Below are 8,873 nucleotides of genomic sequence, written 5' to 3'. Positions count from 1 at the left end.
GGAGACATTGAGATTGAAGTGGAGTGGGAATGGGCTGGGCCAATAAGACTAGCTCATTTCTTAGCAACAATGTTTGAATTCTGTAAGACAGTGTAAATGGATTACTATTTGAAAAGGGGCCAAAACAGGACCCTCACCCAAATACTGGGCTTAAAGCAGGGGCAAGTAATCCCAAACATGTCTACAAGTACCTCTTAAGTGTTCTCATATAAGTGATATGGAAAACTATGGAAGCAATAACAACAGGTGGGAGTAAATGGCAGATATCACCTATGGCAGTGATTGTGTTGCCTCCACCAATAGGTACCCACTGTGGGGTGTTTCTGTGTGCCTTGAGAAGTTCAGTTCCTCTCCCTCTATCAGAGGTGGTGATTTCCCAGATGTTGCTAGACTATAGCTCTCATCACCCCTGACTGTTGCCCATTTTGGCTAATGGGAGTTAGAGTCCAACAACATCTGGAGGGCTATAGGCAACCCAGTCCTGCTCTGTGTAAACACTGTCTGAATGTTGGGCATTTGACTAATTAGAGAACAAGTGTGAATTGTACAACATTACCAGAACAAAGCAATACTAAAATATACAGATTTTAATACAGATTTTCCCTTCAGAATTTCTGTGCACAATGTGGCTTATGCAGGATCCTACTACAATACTGCCTCTCTCAGATGCATTCCCTTTTTAAGGTTGCTGCCAAGTATTACGCAGGCAGGGGTAGGACTGCCATGATTTCATGACTTGCCAGTGTTGAAATACCTTGAGGATGCTCTTTAGGGAGTGGCCACCGGGACCATGTAACACCATTCCTAAAGGATCTTCAGCAGTTCCCAGTATGTTTCTGCACACAATTCACAGTGTTGGTGTTGACCTTTAAAGCCCTGAATGGCATCAGCCCAGTTTACCTAAAGGGGCATCTTCACTCCCATCACTCAGTCTGGACACTGAGGTCCACCTCCAAGGGCCTTCTGGCAGTTCCTTCACTGCAAAAAGTGAAGTTACAGGGAACCAGGCAGAGGGCCTACTTGGCAGTGGCACCCTCCCTGTGGAATGCCCTCCCGTCAGATGTCAAGGAAATAAACAACTTCCAGAAGACATCTGGAAGCAGCCCTATATAGAGAAGTTTTTAATGTTTGACATTTTACTATGTTTTTATATGTGCTGTAAGCCACCCAAAGTGGCTGAGGAAACTCAGTCAGATGGGCGAAGTATTGTTGTTGTTGTTGTTGCTGCTGCTCTTATCACCACCACCACCATCACCACCACCAACATCCCTTCTCATGCCCTTTCTTGAAATGCAGCTGGGCTTCTGTCTCCACTTAGTCATTTGTAAGTTCCATGACTCATACAACAGTTGGTGCCTGTTCCGTTCCCGCTCAGCACATGTCAGCCTCTTCGCCTTCTCTCAAGCACCACTGTATGCATAAGCTGTAATTATAACTTGATTAGTGTAGTAATTCATCTTCCGTTTTTAATCTTTGCTGAAATGTGTGATACGTGGGTGCGAGGGCTCAGCATGTGAGCATTTCTGGGAACTTCTATTTCATATTTATCTGCATATTGTGTCTCAAGTTTCCATCTCATGTCTCACCATTCCATCCCACTGTAGAATGACCAAGAAAGGGGTCTCGGGACATGACTGTGCAGGTCTTGTTGTCCATGGCTGTCATTGAGTTCCATAGGCTGCAGTCTTGGATGCAGTGGAGAATGGGAAAACCAAATCTTTGCCCCTGCAGAACAGGCTCATGAGAAGTAGAAATTTATCTCCCAGGACAATTTTGATCAGTGAGTGGCTGTGCGAGGTTTCGTTCTCTGTCTCCACACAAAGAACTTTGAAATGGGTTGTGATGGATCGGTGCTGCTGCTGACCTGCCATCATCTCCTGATTAGAGACAGGAGTGTCCATGGAGGGTCCAATTTAACTCCCTATCAAGGCAAGAGCAATTGCCAGCCAGCCGATTTCCCTCATCTCCAAAGGTGAATCAGCTCATCCTCCTCCTTGCCTTTAATGTGTCCTTTTAACATGAAAGAACTGCCTGTAATATGGGAGAGAGTTTTCCTTGAGCTTAGAAAGCCCAGCAGTCAAAATCCAAACCTACATAAATATTTGTTTTGATTAGGGGAAAAGAGGGAGTAAAACTGAGGTAAATGGGTTAGTTACAGAATACCAAAGCAAAAAAGACCATTTTTAATTCACCCATATAGTTGGTAAGTGAGCAGACCAGCATACTGTATAAATATCCCCTAATAGAGTTACCATTTAAATGTTTGCATGTCACTGAATTTTGCATTGCTTTGTATTGCTATCAAATCATCTTTTTTCTATAAAAAAGGACAATCTAACAGCACCTAGGTTTCAGTATTAATACTCACATATGAAGAATGCATAGGGCAACTAAGGAATATCCATAAGCAGACAGCTTTTCATAGGAAAAAAATGGATTTGTGATTTCTGTTAATTCAGGAGAATGGATTCAATGGTAGTTTGAAGCCATGACTGGGAGTGACAGAATGTCAGTGAATGAATATTCCCCTGGTCAAATGAACTGGAGTCTTCTTCTTAAAGATCAAGGTTCTTTGGCATTTTCTTCACATAGGGAAGTGTTCCTTACCTCTTCCCAATGACCTGAAGGCAGTTCTCAGCTTTGGGAAACAGCAGCAGGAACATGTTTGGGAAATGTCGGTTGACCCCATCCCTTGTTCTACTTGATGTAGTTGCCACATTGCTAGAGGGAAGAATAAGGGAATGGGGCTGGGGAAAAGACTGGGCTTCTCTTTCTCCTAGTCTATCAAACTTGACACAATTTAGCTAGTAATGGTAATAGCATTACACACATGTCACCACACCTCACAATCACATGCAGTGTCATTAATTATGACAGCCCTGTGAGGTATTCCAGAATTATTTCCTCATACTGCAGGTGAGGTGATGGGGGGTGATGGTGAGAGAAAAGGGTTTTGCTTACGGCCACTGAGTGAGGGCAAAGCTGAGGTGAGAGGTGAGATGAGGACTCACAGATCATTCTGGTTTTCTACTATGCTATACCAGCTATTGTAATGAATTTGTGTCATGGCTATTGAGAAAGTAGGGACACCTCACTGAAATAGATATTTTTTTACTTGAAATAAAAGGGATTGGGGCATGTTCTGTTAAGGATGACCTTGAAAGGCTGGTATGTGGGGATAACGATGCTGTCCTTCCTTATAGTGTTATTGTAAGGATTACCAAGGACAATATATTCTCCACATAATATGGGAGAAGTGCTTTGAGCATTCCACAACATAATAAAAATGCTGCCAGTGCTAGATGGATTTCATTAGGCACTCTGTGGGCTGGTTTGCACAGAAACGATGTGGTGACTCAAGTGTGATCAAACACCACAGATAGAACTTTCATGTCATCTCGAACACAATGCTTTTCCATACAGATGCCAGTCATCAAAGCCCCTTTCAGACAAGCTTGGGTGAATGACTCTGCAAAAGGGACGTGGCAGGATCACAGTGGCAGGCCATGCCCCCCAAGCCTACATGCATGAAAACATTCCATGCGCCTACAAACTGTACAAATATAGACCTGTTTGGGTGAAGTGCCCACATTTTGAGAGTTCCTGTTTCTACCTAAGGTCTTTTCATGTTGTCAGTTGAATGCACGTAGATTAGGGCACTCTAGTCTCACTCCACCCCCAGGGGCAGAATTTGGTGTTTCAGATTTCTGCAGTGCCCTATGCAGGGCCAAAATTTGGCACCCCACTTCCTGTTCTGCTCAATTCACTCCCTTGACACCCTGTGGTGACCCCTAGGCTTGGCACCTAGTGTGGCAGAGCCAGTTGTCCTGCCCTAAATCCACCTCTGCCCCCCCAACATTAATTTATGAAAATGGATCAAGTGCAGACCCTCCAAGAGCCCATATTTTCCAAGGACAGCCCCAGGTTTACAGAAGCCATCCCAGTTTCTGATTTGATTCTGGATTGTCCCGCTTTTCCTTAGACGTTGGAAGGTATGGTAGGCTGTCCCTATTTTCATCGGATAAATGTTAGAGGGTATGGACTTATCCAAGTCCAGAGCCATCTGAAGGCAGCCCTGTATAGGGAAGTTTTTTTAATGTTTGTTGTTGTTGTTGTTGTGAAGCTGCCCAAAGTAGCTGGGGCAACCCAGTTAGATGGGTGGTATATAAGCAGTAAAATTATTATTATTGAACAGAACATCTCTATTTTCATCTGATAAATGTTGGAGGGTATGCAGTTAAAACTGTAAAGCAATCAAATAATATACATGCATGTGCAACAGCCCCTGCGTACTGCACTTCCATAACAGCATTTCTGAGTTGACAGTTGGTTCTTCTAGACCAAGGATGGGAAGCCTGTGGTTCTCTGGCTGCTACTGGACTACAGTTTCAAACATTCCTGACTATTGGCCATGTTGGCTAGGGCTGATGGGAGCTGGAGTTTAACAACATCTGGCAGAACAGAAGTTCCCTATCCTTGGTCTAGGCATTTTGACAGCACTTACTTTAAGTACTTACTTGTGTTTATGGTAGTTGTGCTTATAGGGACAGTTAGTGGTATATTGTAGGATATGCAGTCATACAATAATGAATATGTAAGATCCCAGGGTGGTATTGAACTAAGTCTTATTCAGAGTAGACCTGTTGAAATTAAGGAACATGGCTAAGCTAGGTCCATTAATTTGAGTGGGTGTACTTTGAGTAACGGGACGCGGGTGGTGCTGTAGGTTAAACCACAGAGCATGGACTTGCCGATCAGAAGGTCAGAGGTTCAAATTCCTGCGACAGGGTGTGCTCCTGTATGCTCGGTCCCTGCTCCTGCCAACCTAGCAGTTCGAAAGCATGTCAGAGTGCAATTAGATAAATAGGTACCACTCTGGCAGGAAGGTAAACGGCATTTCCGAGCACTGCCCTGGTTCGCCAGAAGCGGCTTGGTCATGCTGGCCACATGACCCGGAAACTGTACGTCTGCTCCCTCAGCCAATAAAGCGAGATGAGCGCCGCAACCCCAGAGTCAGCCACAACTGGACCTAATGGTCAGGGGTTCCTTTACCTACTTTGAGTAATACCTAGTTGAATGCCACTTACAATGCATTTGGGAGCTTAGTGAGCGCATCATAAGGGCTATGAAATAATAATTCCCCTTTATTTGGGGATGAGGGCTGCAGATTAAAGATTTTATCTCGCATGTTTACATGCATGTTATACTATGACAAAATATGTTATCTGAGTAGGCCAGGCATAGGCAAACTCGGCCCTCCAGATGTTTTGGGGCTACAACTCCCATCATCCCTAGCTAACAGGACCAGTGGTCAGGGATGATGGGAGTTGTAGCCCCAAAACATCTGGAGGGCCGAGTTTGCCTATGCCTGGAGTAGGCCAAGCAAAGTATTTCTTTGGAGGTCCTGGTTGACCATTTGGCTAAAGGTTTGGGAAATAATTTGATGTCATCTGTGTCTATACCTAGGGAATGCTAGATAAAAATAATTCCTTTTTATATAGTAATATTCTTCCAACTATCATTTTGTAAAGCATCTGGTTTTATGCTTTTTTCCAAGTTGATCAGTGATTCAAACAGTTTGTGGCTACATTAAAATAATAACCAATAGTATAATTAAGCACTACACTCACAAAATAAAACAATCACAAAACAAAACAGTTGCAGCTGAAGTGAAAATAGCTCCAGTACCTGCATTTCATAGATCTGTTTTTTTAGTGACAGTCACCTGATTTGGTGCCCACCGAGAAAGCATCTTCCTCACCCTTGGATGTCCAAGGCAAAATGAAAGATCGTTCCTGAGATCGCTGTATATTATGGTGAACTTGAGTGGGGGGTGTCTCTGACTTCATATTAGCTATGAAATTTCAACCCTGCCTACTCTGAATCTTCTGGCATAGACAGAGAATGCAGATAAAAGACAAGGCACCATCTTTTTCCTTCTGCCAGGCTTCGGAGAATGTTAGATGCAGAATGAGTCTGTCACGTTGCTTTCAGTAAAACTCCCCCAGTCCCTTGCACTGTGACTAGCACATCACCATCTAAATCACAAAAGTAAGTAGCTGTTTTAACTCTGACATTTCTAGTCACATTTAACAGTTCTGAACGGTGTAAACTCCTGAAAATTTCAAATTGTCAATTTGTTTTTTGCTGTAGTTTGAGCTGTGTTTCAATCAGCTAACATGCCTATTTTCTTGATCCATTATTTTATGTGCAATACATTATCTCTCCATTTAAAGTTGAAGACATTTGTAATTAACCTTCAAGTGACATAATTTTGCTCGAAGCCACACATGCTTGAAACTGCAGAGTTTTTCAGTGTCCCAAATGAAGAATAAAGTGTATTGTGAAAGATGGTAGGGGACGGATATAGATATGAACTGTTTCATCAAAGCAAAATGGAGATTTGTCATAGAGTAATTAATAGCATAGTGTTTGAACAGCCAAATCTGTTATTTCTGTTTAAAAGAGTGAAAATGGGTTCTTTGATGTTCAGTGAAAAGATGTCATAAAGGGATGGTCGTAAATAAAGTACATGGGGGGGGGGGGAGTTTCTCCATGGGATGCATCAGAGATGACTGACATCTTCAACCTAGGAAATAGGGATGGATTAATCAGTCCATGGCATTTCTGCATGTTTACCAATCCCATTTCCTCATAAATCTGACTGGATTTTCCTTTAAACAGACATACAAATGTACATCAAGTGTATTTTTAAAATTCTTCTTTTTAAAACATTCTTCAAAAAACATAATTTCAAATACACATTCTCTCAAAATACATATTTTAAACACTCACTTTGGCAAAATGTGAAATCTGGTGAACAAGTTCAGCTCCAGTCTGAACCTTATTCCAAGACATGCCAGTCAGCTCACTTCATACCAGGACTCAAGCATCCCTATTGGGCAGGTGGCTCACTGATGAATCCTACTGATCAGGCCTCCCCATCAGAGCAAAAATTGAAATGAGTGATACAGATGAAGTCATTTTGAATTTCAAAACTTGAAAAATTAACAGGATTGGGGGGTTGAGGGTTACTTTGGCCGTTGAGAATGAAGCACAGGTGAGTCAAATTTAGGCATGAAGTCTCTTGATAATGGGAAAACTTATTGTCACCTGCCTAATCCTTTTCGTCTCTCTTGCAAGGATTTTCAAACACGTTTAAAAGGCTGTGGTTTTGTCTGCTTCCTGATGCGTTTTGTCTCTTTCCTTCCAGGCAGAGGGCCTTCTCGATAGTGGTACCCTCCATGTGGAATGCTCTCCCATCAGATGTCAAGAAAATAAAGAATTTCCTGACTTTTAGAAGATATCTGAAGGCAACCCTGTTTAGGGAAGTTTTAATGTTTGATGTTTTATCCTTTTTTAATATTCTTTTGGCAGTTGCCCAAAGTGGCTGGGGAAAACCAGCCAGATGGGCGGGGTATAAATAAATTATTATTATTATTATTATTATTATTATTATTATTATTATTATTATTATTAGTATTACTACTACTACTACTACTACTACTACTACTACTTTGCTGTAGGTAGGCAGTCTAGATGCCACAAGAAGTCTCCAAACCAGATGGCTCCATGCTAATATAATGAAACAACTCATAAGGACACATATTCAGAAAAAAGAATGTCTCCAAGCCCAAGTTAAAATTTTAACTGATCATTGCAGGAAAAAAACAATTTCCCTCTCTTTGAGATTTCAGTAGTCATATACTGTGCAAGAATAGAGTGGGATGGACTATGCATGTTTACTCAGAAATATATGAACTACCAGCACAAGCTAATCAACTACTTCATAACCTCCTTTAATCACTTCTGTCTTTTCATGTGCTTTTTAAAATTTTGGCTGACCCTATTTTGCAGAACTATGTAATATAGATTTCTTTTGGGTTGTTTTTAATACACTGGCTGAAATATAGTCTGCCTCAGCTTTCCATTAAAATTTGTAGTATCCAACAGGCAAAATTATCCATGCAAATTCAAAGAGTTTTAACTATTAGCTTTAATTGGTCCCAATTAACACATGATAATTTTTGCAGATGTTCATCTGCAGAACTGGTACCATGTGGCTTGTTTGACCAGGTATGAACACCAAGTTTGGACACTGAATGGTGAGAAAGATAAGAAATTGTTTGGTCAGTTAAAGCGTGTTCTCCTTCATGGAGAGCACGTGTTGCGGTGGGGGCCGCCAGGACACTCCAAAGTTGGGGGCGGGCTAACTGATCGTTGGCCACTGATGCGATTGGGGCTTCCCTTGCTGTTGGGAAGAAATTAATGTTGCCATTTATTGATTGACAGCCAGAAATGCTAAAACTCCTTGCACGAGGCTAGGGCTTCCTCTTTTCGCCCGTGCAGCGGATTGCCCGTCCCTCCCTCCCTAAAATAGGGTTGTTCGCCTTGACCTTGCTATGCCTGTCATGGGGTCGTCTGCTTTGGGGCAGGGGCCTGGTAGGAATTTTGTCCATCTGGCTGATTGGCTGGGACCATTTGGTTTTTGCCTACTGCGTAGCAAATCGTCACAACTTGTAAGGTTGTGGTTAGGCATTGGTTTATGGTTTGGTTGGTTGAGGGGCATGGATTGGCTGTGCCTGCCCCTCTAATGCTGCTGCTGCAAGGGATTCCGTTAAAGGAATTGGGGGCTAACTATTGCTTGTCCACTCTGTCAAGGGGGCTCGGGCCATAGCAATGAGCTCCTGGTTGCATTTGGGGTGAGGGCAGATTCCCTGCTCCGCGTAACCCCCAAGTGTATTCCCCCATTCTGACTTTCGCATTGTGTGGAATGTCAGTCTGTCCCCCATGGTGGGGACAGATAGTCGCAACCAATGCCTAAGCAACCACTCACAAATTTGTATTTTAATAAAGTTGTGGCCAAAATTATG

At 42.5% G+C, this 8,873-nt stretch overlaps 1 long non-coding RNA gene across 1 annotated transcript; it reads right to left on the bottom strand.

The window, feature by feature from the left end:
• Nucleotides 1-1,092: 1,092 nt before the first annotated feature.
• Nucleotides 1,093-2,798, bottom strand: LOC308585329. Its single transcript, XR_014007279.1, has 2 exons — nt 2,608-2,798; nt 1,093-2,031 (listed from the first exon to the last, which is right to left on the bottom strand). It is a non-coding gene; the product is annotated as an uncharacterized lncRNA (long non-coding RNA).
• Nucleotides 2,799-8,873: the final 6,075 nt, after the last annotated feature.

This window comes from Podarcis bocagei (assembly GCF_964188305.1).
Source record: "Podarcis bocagei genome assembly, chromosome: 4".
Lineage (NCBI taxonomy): Eukaryota > Metazoa > Chordata > Lepidosauria > Squamata > Lacertidae > Podarcis > Podarcis bocagei.
This window is presented reverse-complemented; position numbering and strand designations above follow the sequence as displayed.